Here is a 14,584-nt window from a genome sequence, read left to right as displayed (position 1 = left end):
TTGTTCACAATTATTTAAACAATTAGATTATACATATCCATGTATAATACATAAACAATTCTGAAACCGCTACAAATAATTGTTAAAGCAAAATTTTGTTAAGCAAAATGGTAGAGACCAAGCCCGCCTACTCCTCTTGTTTTGGTTGAGCATAGGTCAGTCACGTGATTTCAGACGGATTTAAATATGTGCGAGGCGAGTGAGGCAAAATCTATTTGTGACAAGAAGCCAATGAATTTTGTGTCCTCCTTTGTTGAAATGAATTCGGGGTGAATCTTTTTTCCACGCAAGTGTGACTGCAGCTTTACTCTGTCAGTGCTCTAGACATGAGGCAAGAAATGTGAAACACCTTCTCATAGATAAGCATAGAAACGAGCAATAGCAACCAACGTTTCTGGTGGCACAGGGAATTTAATTTTAGTTCCATCCCATAAAGTATGATAAAACTAATTGGTGTGCATGTTTAAGACAAAAAACAAAGACAAAGTGTAGCACAGGGCTACAATGGGGGAGATGAAGTGATCATTCATAACTTCTTGAATGACAGCAATCTTGAATCGCCCATCACCTTAAACATATAAGATACTAGTATTACAAAAAGAAAACATTACATGTCCACTTCAGGAAACCACTCCAAACATAGTTGTTTAAATCTTCCATACTCAAACAACTTGGTTCTCTACTGACCATATACAGTTATACAGCAACCAACATTTTTTTCTCTCAACATTTTTTTTCTCAGACTCTAAATTTTACCAACATTTTAAGATTTTGTCCCCACCAGCCCATATAGTCCAGAAGCACCATTTCAGCAATGCTGAAATGCTCTAAAAATTGTGTCCCAAATTATCAAATTGTCTTAGCAGCAAAACTAATATAAGTGAAAAACATATCACAAGTTAGCTGGAGTGAGAAAATATGTTAATATGATACAATAGACTACAAACCCCCAATAAGAATGCAAGGGGTGCTTGGGATTCTCAGTCCAGCAGCAGTTGAGTCCTGTTGTTGGAAAAGAAAACATCAAAGAAACACTATGAATGTCATGAAGTATGTTTCTAATATATACAGTGTTTCCCATACACATACTTTATAATATAAGTGGGAGGGAGCAGGTAAAGAAAGAACCGGCGATAGCAGCTAAGCATAGATTATAGTGGTAGTGTTAAAAAGTAAAGAATCTTTCCTGGTCAAGAATTCCATTTGTCAGGAAACAAACAAAAGAAGTGGGATTTTACTGATCTCTTTGATTCTTGGTTTCAGGGAGAGATGGATTAACAAGGTGAGAGATAGTAGAGAGCATCAGCAGTGCAAAGTGGGTCAAATATGAAAACTACTTTTTCCTCTAGACAAATAGTAGCCAAAAAGTAGCCAGTATGTCCATACATAAAGTTTTTATTTATTTATTTAATGGATATGAATCGAGTTTTACTTTCTGAATAGAGCAAGCTGCTGTCCAGAGAATTCACAGCGAGTGAGTAGGTGTGTTGATGTTGACGTGTAGCTGTTTCATACTCCTTTTCCGCTTGCCTGTATATTGGTTTCCATCTCCTGCTATGTGCTACATGTGTGAAAGGGCAACTCCGGACAATGTCCGGACCTGATTGTCCAGAGTTTATATATGAAAATGGAAAAAGTGTGTGGGAAACACTGGTGTATTTTGAGGTCATTATCTGGGGTTTAAATCCATACAAGCAATTAAAAAAATAAATAAAGTACAATGTATATCTGTAAAAAAAACCAAAAAAAAAAAAAAACCAAACATCTGTAAGATTAGGGTAGCACTGTCAAAATTGGCCAAAAATGTTCAAATATTCCTTCTAAAAAACACTAATTTTTCTATTGTATTTTTGCGCATTATGTCCAGGGCAAACCAATAAAACAAGACGTAAGTACTAGTGCTGGAATGATAGGCTAACTGTAGCATACAGAGCTTGCATACAACTTTATGTCAAGGTTACACAATTTTGCCTTTTACTTACCACAATCTGAAGTATTTCCAAACGGGGCTTTTTAGATTGCTCGGAGTACAAATCACTCTCTGCGGCTGAGTTAAGTTGTGAACTTTCTGCCATCATTACCACATGTTTGTTGTTGAATTATTCGCTCATTTCAGCTTGACCTACATTTCATTGTGAATCAAAGAAAGTGGCCTTGTGTGACTCCTGTCCGTCATGCAGTGCATTCAGTGCAGCAGTCTAGGTCCACGCGAGAACTTGCGAGAGTATTAGTGATGTTTTTTTTGGTGCTCCCCCCCAATTTTCAATTGTGAAAATTGAATATTTATTTTCACAGTTGAATGCCCTTTTATTTTTATTTTTTAGAATATATACTGACAGCCATAGATTAAGGGTAGAAATCTAAAAACTTACCTGCACTGAAAGCTTGAATTAGTCTTCTACACTGAAGGGGTGGCAGAATTCCATCAACGTCCTGAGTCTTGACAAAGCTAATAGCTATGCTTACTTTCAAAGCGCATGGTCCAAGTATGTATGAGCGGGCCAAACTGTAAACTCAAGTCAGTATAGTGAAGCAGACAGTGGTATTTTGGTCTAAGATTTACATGTGGGAATAACTCTTTCCACATACTCTTCAATCAGTACCTTCATGTAAGCAATCTGAGAATCTGAAAGTCTAGACGCACAGACGAATTCGACCAACTCCCTCAGAAGAAGTACCAGCTGCCATACAGCATTGTCAGCATCTTCAAATCTGTCATGCACTAAAATAGGCAAGAACCTCAATAGCCATCTGTTTTGGGCTTCATGACCTCCAAGCTTTGCCCCCTTTTGGGAATAGCATTTGTCTTCTGCTGCTTTCACCAGGAAATGATTTGAGTCTACCATTTAGTGACTTGTAACTGAAACACTTTTTCGTTTTAATTAGGAACTGCAAACACATTGCCATAATCAACAACACCCTCAAACAGGTCATGTGCTAGACAGGGCGGCAGTCCAGGCTGACACAAAATTTTGTGATTTTGTTAGGCTGAGGCAAGAGGATTAGCCATCTCAAAAATGTCTTGAAAAAGCATCACCTTTAAAGAATCTGGGTCTATATGGGAATGTAATGATAGTGCGTCTTCAGCCCTCTATCAACAGGCTGAACATAGTTATAGTGCCTCTTGTAATATTGCAGCCTTTGATGGTGCATAGTTAAAGGACCATTTGCATGTAAGGCCTCATGCATAAGGCTCTGCTCATATGCACTCTTCCCAAGACATCTTAATGTCTCTTTTGGAACACCATACTGTTCAAGCTCTTGAGATTGCACATCCAATGTACACTCCTGCTGAATATTCTGAAGAGATTTAATTTCATTTGCTATCTCTGTAACGGTGGAGGCTGGGACTAAATACTTTGCCTGCAAACTCAAGTAAAACAGAGCTACATTCTCTGTGTAGGCATCTTGCACTTCATCACTCCCAACATCCTTACTTTGGTCTGCATCAATCACATCAATTCCTTTAGGTACATTCTCTTCAACATGTGCTCCCTCACCTGGAAAAGACTGTACTGCAACTTTGCATAGATGAACAGGTGGTATCTGGGTGATATTTTGCCCTCTATGATATTTAGAAATATGAGATGAAAAGGACGTCTTTACATTAAAAGCCTTAGAACATCCATCAAAGGGACAAGTTACAGTCAGACCCTCTTGTATGTGGCCAGTCAAGTGAGACACAAGCCCTTTAATATCTACCTATTATCTGCTGCAAAAATTCAACGAACACTTTAACTCTATAGACACACTCTGGTTCCAAGTTTGTCTGGTCCTTGTGTCTGGGTGTGTTCGTGACATGAACAGCAAAGCAGTTGAATGAGGAAAACCTTCTTCCACAATCTTTATGGCCACATAAGAAAATACATTGTTAACATGTCTGTTTGATCTGCAGTGCTTCAGGTATTCAGTCAATGAGATGCATTTAAATTCACAAACATTACAAGCCAACATAACTGTAAGACTGCCTTATCTAATCTTGCACCAAGCAAAGTTGACTCAGATTCTGGACAAAGATCAGTGTGTGAGGGGACTCAGACGAAGGAGGAATGATTGCTATGCCTTGTCAGACTCTCATATGCAACTGAGATTTAATTTATTTTAATGAGAATCAGATGCTGAAAGTTCATATATTTTATTCATAAAGAAAAGGTAAACCGGAGTGTTAATAGATTAGCATGGTTTGGGTTCCCTCTCCCTCTCTTGCCCACATTAGAGCTGACTAGGCTAACAGCTGAGCTAGGCCAGCAGCAGTCAACCACAGCCTCTCCTTACTCAGCCACTTCAGGTCTAGATCATCACACTAATACTAAGATATAATGTGTCAGCAGCACCACTGTTGACTGTTGAAAGCATTAAACTGACCTATACACACTAGCAATGCATTTCATATATTTTATCACAACTGCTCATCAGCGTCACTACAGCAATATGCTAGATGCTTGAAACGATCTGCTCAGCATTACATAAACCGCATTGCCAACAATCAAAAGTTAATCAAAGTGAGGACACATACGCAGTCAGAGCACCTCCTCGAATATCATCTTCCAATGTGTGACGATAATAAATGTGCTGGGTCCGAATTAAATTAATTAAAGTCAGACAGCAGCTAAGCTAACGTTACTTAAACAGTTTATTTAACATGTGCAGTCAGTCAATACAGTACCAAACTTTATGTTGGCTAAGTTAATATAGTAGAAGAACTTGCCGCGGCAGAACAACTTCTGCAACCCTGGTGGGGAAACAGACTGCTAACGTTAGCATTTGGACCTATCGATCCTTGGGCACACTACATGAAGCTAAAACTGGGGCTAGCAAAGCATATATCTGACTGACATCCACTAAAGTCTAAAGTATAAGTAATGGTAAAACATAAATTTCAAAATGAAATTTTGAAAATATTCCTGGCTTATCTGGTAAGGGTAAACACGGGTTAACAAAAGCTGAACAACTCTCTCCAACAAAACTATACTGAGCTATGTCCTCAACACACCATAAATCATTTTAGTTTAAAAAAATGTGATTCTTGATTTTTACCACAGAAATGTGAGTAAGGTTTCTCCATGTCCGAAATCTGAATGAAACTTTAACAGAGTTGAATGACCAGCGTCTGTGACGGTACCTGCCTCTCGCACCTTTCACGGTGAGCAGGGTTTTTTCTCCCACAGTGCAGTGTGTAATTCAAAATACAAGTAAAACACCTGTGAAAAATCAATACAGAAAATATTAATACTGTACATTGACCCCTATTTTTATGGACATTTCTTAGACTGTATAGTTTTTATTAAAACCTGTTAGTAGAGCTGAAACCGTTCCATTTTGTCCTTTTTTTTTCTTAATAGCATTGATAGCTATTGCAAACAGGCAGAGCAGTAGCTATAGATGTTGTTTAGCGTTAGACTTGGGCTATAGTTTGTATTAAAACCTTTTATGTCCCCTCCTTTTTCACTAAGTACAGCTGTTTGTTGATAGTGTAACCAAGATAAAGTTGTTGGGTTAAAATTGTCTAAAAATAAATTTTATTTATTTAAAGAGTTTATTTCAAAATTGTTTTAATTTGGTTTTATTGTGTGCTTCTCCTTTAAGGACATATGCCTTTTGAGCCAATCAGCATCGATTGCTAATTTGTGCCCTGCTGTCTTGCATCAGTAGTTCAGTGGAGAGGGACAGAGAGTAGTACGAAGAGGAAAATTAAGAAATAGAAGCTATACATTTGTTAAAAGTGTTAGAGAATGTTCTTTGTATGTTTAAAGTCAATTCACAAAATTGTTGGTCGTTGGAAATACTGTTTTGCTGTTTCTTCCATTAATTGGTGAGTTCACTGCTTTTGTAATAACAGGTTAAGCACATGGTGAATGCTAATTAGTTGTAATGTAATGTAATGTAATGGCTAAATTCTTCAATATCGGTGTAAAATTGAGTTGAGTATTGATTTTGCACAGTTTCATTCAAAGGGAAGCACGTTTATTACCTAACCTGTCATTTTAGGTGGCTGAATGCAGAGGTTTTGATTTAGACCTGATTGAAGTTGATTTATTGGGTTAGGAAATTCCAGAAGGTGCCATGTGCTTATTTGTGAAATTGATGTTTTGTATTCTGTTTTATTTTGATGCATTTAAAGTCACTTTGGGGAAATATCAATTTAAAGAGGGGAAATTTGAAATAAGATTGCCTTTGAAGTGATTTGAGTTATTTTAGTCACTTTAAAGATTTAACTAGATATGTTGTACAGCATAATTTGACAAGAAATGTAATAACTATGCATTTCATGTATATGTAAAGTGAAATTTGTCACACACTGATGGAAATGTCATGGCTTATGAACATTTAATTTGATTTAACCTGTTTAATGTATACAGGTCAGGTCTTTTCTTTTCCTTTTGATCCGTTTGATTGAGTGGAGTTCTGAGTTGAGATTGTTGATGCCGAGTCAACCCCATGGAGAATCTTGAACGGAGCATGCTGAAGATTCACTGTCCAGGACAACAGCTTTGCAGCTTTCATAACCAGCCAGAGTGGTAGGAACACAAATGACCCTACCACATTTACAAAGAGGAAAACAGAACAACGATTTTATAGGTAACACAGGATAAAGGACTATAATGGACATTTTGTAAATTGTTTATTTATGTGTATGTACTGTAGTTTTAGTTGGTATATATTTCAACTATATATATATATATATAAGCTGGCATATATATTTTTTTCAAATAGTAGTCTGAGAGGTCTCTGGCACATACTTCCACCTCCCTAACCAAACCTTGGTGCACAGGCCCATTGGCAGAGAGAATTCCATTATTATCTCCAAGTGATTTAAAGGTAACTTTATATACCCGCTATAGCTACTGCAAACAAGCAGAGCAATAGCTATAGATGTAGGACTTGTTTAGAGTTAGATATGGGCTATAGTTTATATTGAAACCTGTTATGTCCCCTCCTTTTTCACTAAGTAGAGCTGAAACCTTTACAGTTTACATCTGTTCCATTTTGTCTTTTTTGTTTTCTAGGTAATTTTCTGTTTTTTTTTTTCTTGATAGTGTGGGATTATTTCCTTTTTTCACTGATTATGTGATGATACATGATTTAATCATTAAAGAACATTTCAATGTGATTGTTTGCTTACTCCTGATGCATAGGTGTCTGTCCTTTGTTCACACATAATGTACACTTATCTGTTTTTTGGGTCACAATGTTTTTGTTGATTGTTTTTGTTTTCGTTGATTGTTTTTCTTTTGTTTTCCTTGTATTAGTCTTGGGTATTATCTATATGGGCTTCAGTATGTCCTTTGCGCATACTCATTAGTATAAAAGCCGACTGTGCCCAACTTATGTTTAGACTGTGGAGAGCCCAGGTAGTCTTTGTGCACGCAATAAACCGTCTCTTTTATTATAACCTGGCTGTTAGTCACCTGATCTGATTTGGTGATCCTGTTCCCGTGGTCCTGTGACAAACATATGTCAGCATGGGTGAGTGAGTCATCGTATCAAAGCATTTGCTTGATGACAGAATCGGTTCAGTTTTAATGCTAGCTAAAATAAGTGAGTTTGATTCAGAGGAGTTCTGTCGAAGTTTCTCAGTACCTAATGAGCAAAAAATATTCAGGATCCTAAGGATATTGGAGAGTCTTCTTCACCAGTTTGTGAATTATCCTTGCATTTTGCTGATAATCTCAGTTTTGAGAGGGAGCTAGGGCAAATGATAAATAAGTTGTGTGTAAAGAAAAAGATTAAATTGTGTAAAAGCCTTGGTATTCCAGAACAGAAAGAGTGGAGGAGAGAGCAGTGTTTTTCTGCTTTGAATAAATTTGCCATGCATAAATACCTTGAGGCAGCGGTGCAGGTGTTTAGACAGTGGCATGCTTTCCTAATGCAAGATAGGGATGAGAAAGTTGTCATGCTGGCAGAGGAACGTGCTAATCACAAAAAACTAATGAGCAGCTCCAATGCTCCAATAACTCTTTCCAAGCCAAGATTGAGGTTTTGGAAAAACACACACTGTCTTTGACTAAAGCAAAGAAGCTGTTTCCATCTCTTAAAAGCCTTAACAGCCAAACAAAATAGTCTCTTGATTTGTCATCTTCTGATGATGATCCAGATGACCCTAGCTTATATCCAGTAGCCATTGAGATAGACCTGATGTTGAAATTTGAAGAATCCAAGTCAAAAAAGAATGAGGGGGTAAAAGTAAAAGTAATATATCAGCCACTGAGTCCTGAGAGAGTAGATTGCATGGTAAAAGATTTTAAACATCCTAGAGAAAGGGGCATGGGTCCATTCCTGACATTATTATAATAACTGTGAAGCTAAGCAGTTGCTCACTTCAGCTAGAGCAGTACAGAAATGTACCGATTGCCTTCTCAAAATCATTTGTGGTTTTGTGGACAGTGCTGAGTGATGGCATAAAGTTGTTGACTGTCAACAGAGCAGAAACGAATCTTTGATGGAAGCTGACTTGAGAAAGCTGAGTGGGAAATGTGCTCCAACTTCTGGAGCCTCTCTGTCTGAACTGCTGGGCAGGACTATTTTGCCTGAGGTGGTGGGGCAAATAATTCCACTTGAACAATTATGCACGAGCAGGATAACAGATTGTACGTTGTAATAGTCACTGTGAAAGATCATGAATGCAGCTTTTTGATTGAAACTGATGCCCAAGTATCAATACTCCTAATAGTGATGGCTAGAGATTTTACACTTATTTAGCTGTTACTACCTGTGCACAGTAGTGTTGACACATCTCACTGAATGTCCACATGCTGTTCTTTCTCTGTTGTCCTCACCTCATGATGGTCACATGATCACAGTGACTGCCCAGAGATTGGGCAGTTGCCTCACTGCTCTCACAGTACCCAACATTACCCTGCAAAGGGCTAACATCACCTAACCCCTATCATTAATGATAACTGAAATGTCTGATAGACAAGATAAGAGTGTACCGAGTGATGATGACTATATGATGCTTTCTCACTCATCACCTGTGAGCATTTCTGAGATTCCTCTGATAAAGCCAGACATTACTTTGTTCACAGATGTTTCAGCTCAAATCTTAAATGGATGCAAACATGCTGGATGGGCTGTGTGCTCATCACACACAGTGATAGCTCAGGGCTGTCTCCCTAATCATCTCTCAGCCCAGGTCGCCGAACTTGTGGTTCAGACTTATGCATCTGTCATAGCTACTGGTTGGACTGCTGTGATTTACACGGATTCATGACATGCCTTTGGTGTTGTGCATGATTTTGGCAGTATTTGGCAGCAACATACCTTCTTGACAGCTGCAGGCATGCCCATTAAACCTTAGGAGTCTCATGAGTTTTTAAGATCCTGGAGATGCCCTGACATTTGTTCTTATTTCAGATACTTGTAGCATATTAATGGCAATAGTCTGATTACACTATATTCAGCACAATGTATGTTTGAGCAAAATGTATATACATGTTTGTATTTTTGAGAAAATCAAATTTAAACTTGGTTAGTAAAAAAAATTAAGGACACTGAAATAGGGCCAATAAGATACATACTAAATATATTTTCAAATGACTAGATTATGTAGACCAGAGTCTTTGTTACAACATTTTGTGAGAATCATCCTGTTCATTCATTCACATAATAACAATGCATTGATTTAACTTTCGTGTGACACTTTTTGTTTTAGAAAAGCTGTATGCGAGGGAGTGTCAATGGTTGTGAATACTGATGTCTTTCACACCTGGGGAGATAACGACCCACCTCCTAATGGGTCCATCAAGGTGGAATGCCACTGTGGAAAGTAAATAAAGAATTTGTGGAGACTAAGGGGCTGTTTACACGACAACGTTTTCAGCCAAAAACGGGAAACTTTTTATGCGTTTTGCCTGTTTGTTTACACGACAACGGCGTTTTGGGGACTGAAAACGCATATTTTTGAAATCGGGTTTCAAAGTGCAAGTCGTTATCGTCTCCATGTAAACACCCAATATGGGAATCTTTGAAAATGGTGATGTCATGCGCGTGCGTAGTACATGTCTATTGTAAAGGCAACCACAAACAAACATACACAACAACGGAGTACATGGTAGTGTTGTTTCTGCTCAAGAGTTTGGTAACGCTTCTTCAGCAAAGTGTGGATTTACTTCAGCAATATTACAACCAACTAACAAGGTGACAGCGCCAACTACTGGCCTGGCATATGTAATACAGCGTTTTTGGCCGTTATCGCGGATATGTGTAAACACAAATCGTTTTGAAAACATCGTGTATACATGAAACGTTTTGAAAACGCAAGAGAAAAACTTTTCCGTTTTTGACTACATCGTTGTCATGTAAATGTAGCCTAAAAGAAAGAATGTTTTTGTTTACATTGTGCCCTATGTTATAAATAATCAAAATATAAAAAATGAGGGTCAAAGGCACATTTTTGAGCACACAGATAAGAACACACAGTCAAACACCTTTGTGCCATTCTTGGAAACAGTTCCTAGTTAACTGAAGGCACAAGTGACATGCCTGGCATTTCCAAGGTGTTTGCTGCTTCTTGCCATGCACTTCTTTGCAATGCACAAAGACCCAGTGAACAACAGTGACAATATTCCTGACATCTGAGCTCAGCTCCTGGAACTGGCACATGGTCATTACTGGCCTGTTTTGGTGCTACTTTCTGTGACACACCTCAGAGCTCTGTAATAAGCTGTTCCATAAACTCCTTGTGGGTGATTTTGCTGTATAGCTCTTTGTGCACTATGAAAGCATTTGTGGCAGAAATGTTCAGGAAGTGCAGAAAGATCTTTCTGTACCACATTGTGGTTTTGTGCTGTGCAGTGTAGTACTGCAACAGCTGATCGAACAGGTCACTGACCCCCTGTGTTGATTGTATGCAGTAACAGGTGCAGGACATGGAAAAGTCTTTGTCCTCCATGTATCTTGTGCTTTCACTTTGGAACAGATAGACACTTCTCACGTGTCCATCCACTTCACAAACACAACAGGTCCATCCTGAATCCACTTGATGGACTTTTTGGTCAGTGAATTACCTGCATTCTGTGGGTGGTCCTTCCTACAGTCTCTGTAGGTCCCACAAGCACCAAACGTCATAGCAAACAAGTCTGTTAGTAGCTTTGGACTTGTGTAGAAATTGTCCATGTTCACATGGTACCCAGAGCACAAAATTCTACTGTGGCAGGAAAAGGCATGGAGAAAAGACTGCCCTGCTGCCAGTAGTCAGTGATGGAGCTCATCTTTACCATGGCAATGTAGAATATCGGCCCAATGTAGCGGTACAGCTTGCTGTTGCTGACATCTGTCCGTTTGTATTTGTGGCCCTTTGCAATTGCCCTGGCAGCATTTGTGTTGTGGCACAGAGTTGACACAGTGCTCTCAGAGAAAAAGAGTTTGAAGAGACTCAGGGGAGAGTGTGAGTCAGTAGACATCAGCTGTGGTCCAGGTTCCTGTGCAGGCAGGAATCTCAGAACCTCTCTGTGGAACCTTTTCAATGTCAGTCTCTGTTTTCCATGACCAAGTGGACTGCCTGTAGCTTGCCTGCTTGTTTGTCGTGGCTCTCTTTGCAACAGGTATCTGGTCATTGTCATTTTCACATCTGTTAAAAAAAGGTGTTTACCATGTTTGCATGGCTCGCACAGGTCATCACTGTATGAATAGCGTTATTAATAATAACGTCATTAAGTAATAACATCATTTTTGTGACGCGCTCCAGACAGAAGCTCACAGAGATGAATGCAGAGAAAAGCACAACATTTTCTTTATACTGTGAGTGGACACAATAAAAGTAGACCCTTTACAGTTTTGAATGATCTTCCTCTTTTCTGTATGACCACAAGTGAGTATTTTAACTCGTTGCCGTTGCTATAAGGAAAAAAATCCAAGTGATCTCGTCTGCCCCTCCCTAGACTCGTAAGGGTTAAACATGCCTCATTTCTGTCTGACCTCTTGTCTATGTGTGAACATCCAACGTGTTTGCTTGTGGTTAATGTTAAGGCTCATTGTTCCCCAGACATTTTTGAAGCTCAAGGTAATGCTATGGCTAGTGCTGCAGCCAAGGCTGCATGCAGTCGTCCTTCTGTAACGATTTCAACAGTAAAGACCTCAAACTCTGATGAGGCTAAACCTGTCACACAGAAGATTCATTCCTCCCTGATGGACATGTATGCTAATGCTTGGGCATTAGAGGTGTGGTCCTGGGTAGACAAAGGTGTGAGTCTAGATTCTGCTGGTTCGTGGACAAAATGGGGAAAATATGTAGCTCCTGAGGCATTGCTGCCATACATAGCCCAACAAATCCACAGTCTAGGACATTTGGGTGTCCAGAGTATGGTTCACCCATTTTCTTCTACATGGTTCAATTAAATTTTATTTGTATAGCGCTTTTAACAATGGATATTGTCACAAAGCAGCTTTACAGAAATAAAGGGATTCACAAAAAAAAGATATGGATTCACAAAAAAGATATATTGTAAATATGTGAATTTATCCCTGTGAATTTATCCCTAATGAGCAAGCCAGAGGTGACGGTGGCAAGGAAAAACTCCCCGAGATGATATGAGGAAGAGACCTTGAGAAGAACCAGGCTCAAAAGGGAACCCATCCTCATCTGGGTGCAACGGATAGTGTGATTATAAATAAATCCCTTCTATTACTGTGTACTATATGGACAAATAGTGCAATTGTGCAACCAATAAATTCATCACAGTTTTTGCAAGAAGTCCGGTTGGTTAAAATCTATCCACTGTCCACTGATGGAGTCCTGAGTACGAAGGTGCTCGTGGCAACTGCAGCCCCAAAGCCACTACAGCAATCGCAGTCCCAAGCCATTACAGTACAGCTCCCCATATGTGATCCCCAAGCCATCTCCACAGCCCCCAGGTGGCACTATCCCCAGCAAACCAAATGGTTCTTCAGGCCGTCCATATGGGGCCACCCCCAGCAGCAGCGAGCGAACTCAACTGATAAGAACTCCAAACAGAATCAGGCAGCGATGAGGAGCAGAAGGGGTCAGGATCACTGGCATCTCAGAAGTAGCATGTGTAGCTCGACAGAGAGTGAGGGAGAGATTGTTAGGTAAGCTTTTGTCCTTTAATCGTTAAGAACAATGTACTTTGCGTACATTGGGACTCCAGCAAGACTAGCTATGACAGCATAACTAAAAGCGAGAGCCAGAAGGTAACACAGACATGAGGGCACCCTGGGACATAAGGCAGCCAGCCACTCCACCGTAGACAACCTAAGTGAACGCGTGAGAGTGGGGGGGGGCGACAGCATCCAAACATCCCTGTTCACCACAACGCTCTATGCGTGTGAACCCTACAGACCTGCCCCTGTACCTAAGAAAAAACTATTCACTTAAAGGCTTGACTAAACAAATATGTTTTCAACCTAGACTTAAACAAGGAGACTGTGTCTGAGCCCCGAACACTAAGTGGAAGGCTGTTCCATAACTGTGGGGCTTTGTAAGAGAAAGCTCTACCCCCAGCTGTAGCCCGCACTATTTGAGGTACCAACAAATAGCCAAAAGTTCACTCAGCTACTGTGGCGTGAGACTATTTAGTGCTTTATAGGTCAATAGTAGTATTTTAGAATCAATACGAAATTTGATTGGGAGCCAATGCAGTGTGGATAAGATAAGGGTGATGTGGGTATATCTTCTGATTCTAGTAAGGATTCTTGCTGCTGCATTCTGGACTAACTGGAGCTTGTTTATATATCTACTGAAGCATCCAGACAGTAAGGCATTACAATAATCCAACCTAGAGGTAACAAAAGCATGAACTAATTTTTCTGCATCGTGTAGTGACAATATATTTCTTATTTTAGCAATATTTCTGAGATGAAAGAAAGCAATCCTAGTGATATTATCTACATGAGCTTCAAAAGAAAGACTAGATGAAACAGAAAGGCCATCCAGAGTTATTACGTAATCAGAAAGCTTACTTCTAGCTGTATGTGGTCCTAGTACAAGTACTTCTGTCTTGTCAGAATTAAGTAAGAGTAAGTTAATAAGCATCCAGTTTCTAATGTCTTTTACACATTCCTCAACTTTATTAAGCTGGTGTCTGTCATCTGGCTTTGCTGAAACTTACAACTGTGTGTCATCAGCATAACAGTGGAAGCTAATACCATGTTTACGGATAATTTTGCCCAGAGGTAGCATATATAAAGAAAAGAGCAGTGAGCCTAAAACAGAACCTTGTGGAACACCAAACTTTACCTTAGTATGAGAAGAGACATGGTGGAACCATAAATTCTGCGCACATGCTTTCAGACACTTGCAGATTGAATACATCAAACTTCCCCTTTATCAGAGTAAACAAGAATTGTTCGTGGTGGTAGATAAGTTCTCACGTTGGGTTGAAGCCTATCAAACCAAAATGGGTACAGCCATGCACACAGCAAAATCACTGAATTTCTGAATCTCTGAATGCATTCATTCAGACTGTGGAACTCACTTCTCTGCCCAAGTCATGCAGGAGGTCATGAGAATGTTGAATATTCAATGGAAGCTTCACAGTTCATATAGGCCTCAGGCTTCTGAAACAGGTAGAGCGTCAAAACCAGACTTTGAAACAGCAATTCTCAAAGTTACGCCAAGGTGGGGTGT

This window comes from Pangasianodon hypophthalmus, chromosome 18 (genome assembly GCF_027358585.1).
Source record: "Pangasianodon hypophthalmus isolate fPanHyp1 chromosome 18, fPanHyp1.pri, whole genome shotgun sequence".
Lineage (NCBI taxonomy): Eukaryota > Metazoa > Chordata > Actinopteri > Siluriformes > Pangasiidae > Pangasianodon > Pangasianodon hypophthalmus.
The sequence above is the reverse complement of the archived record's forward strand: the minus strand, read 5'-3'. Positions refer to the sequence as shown.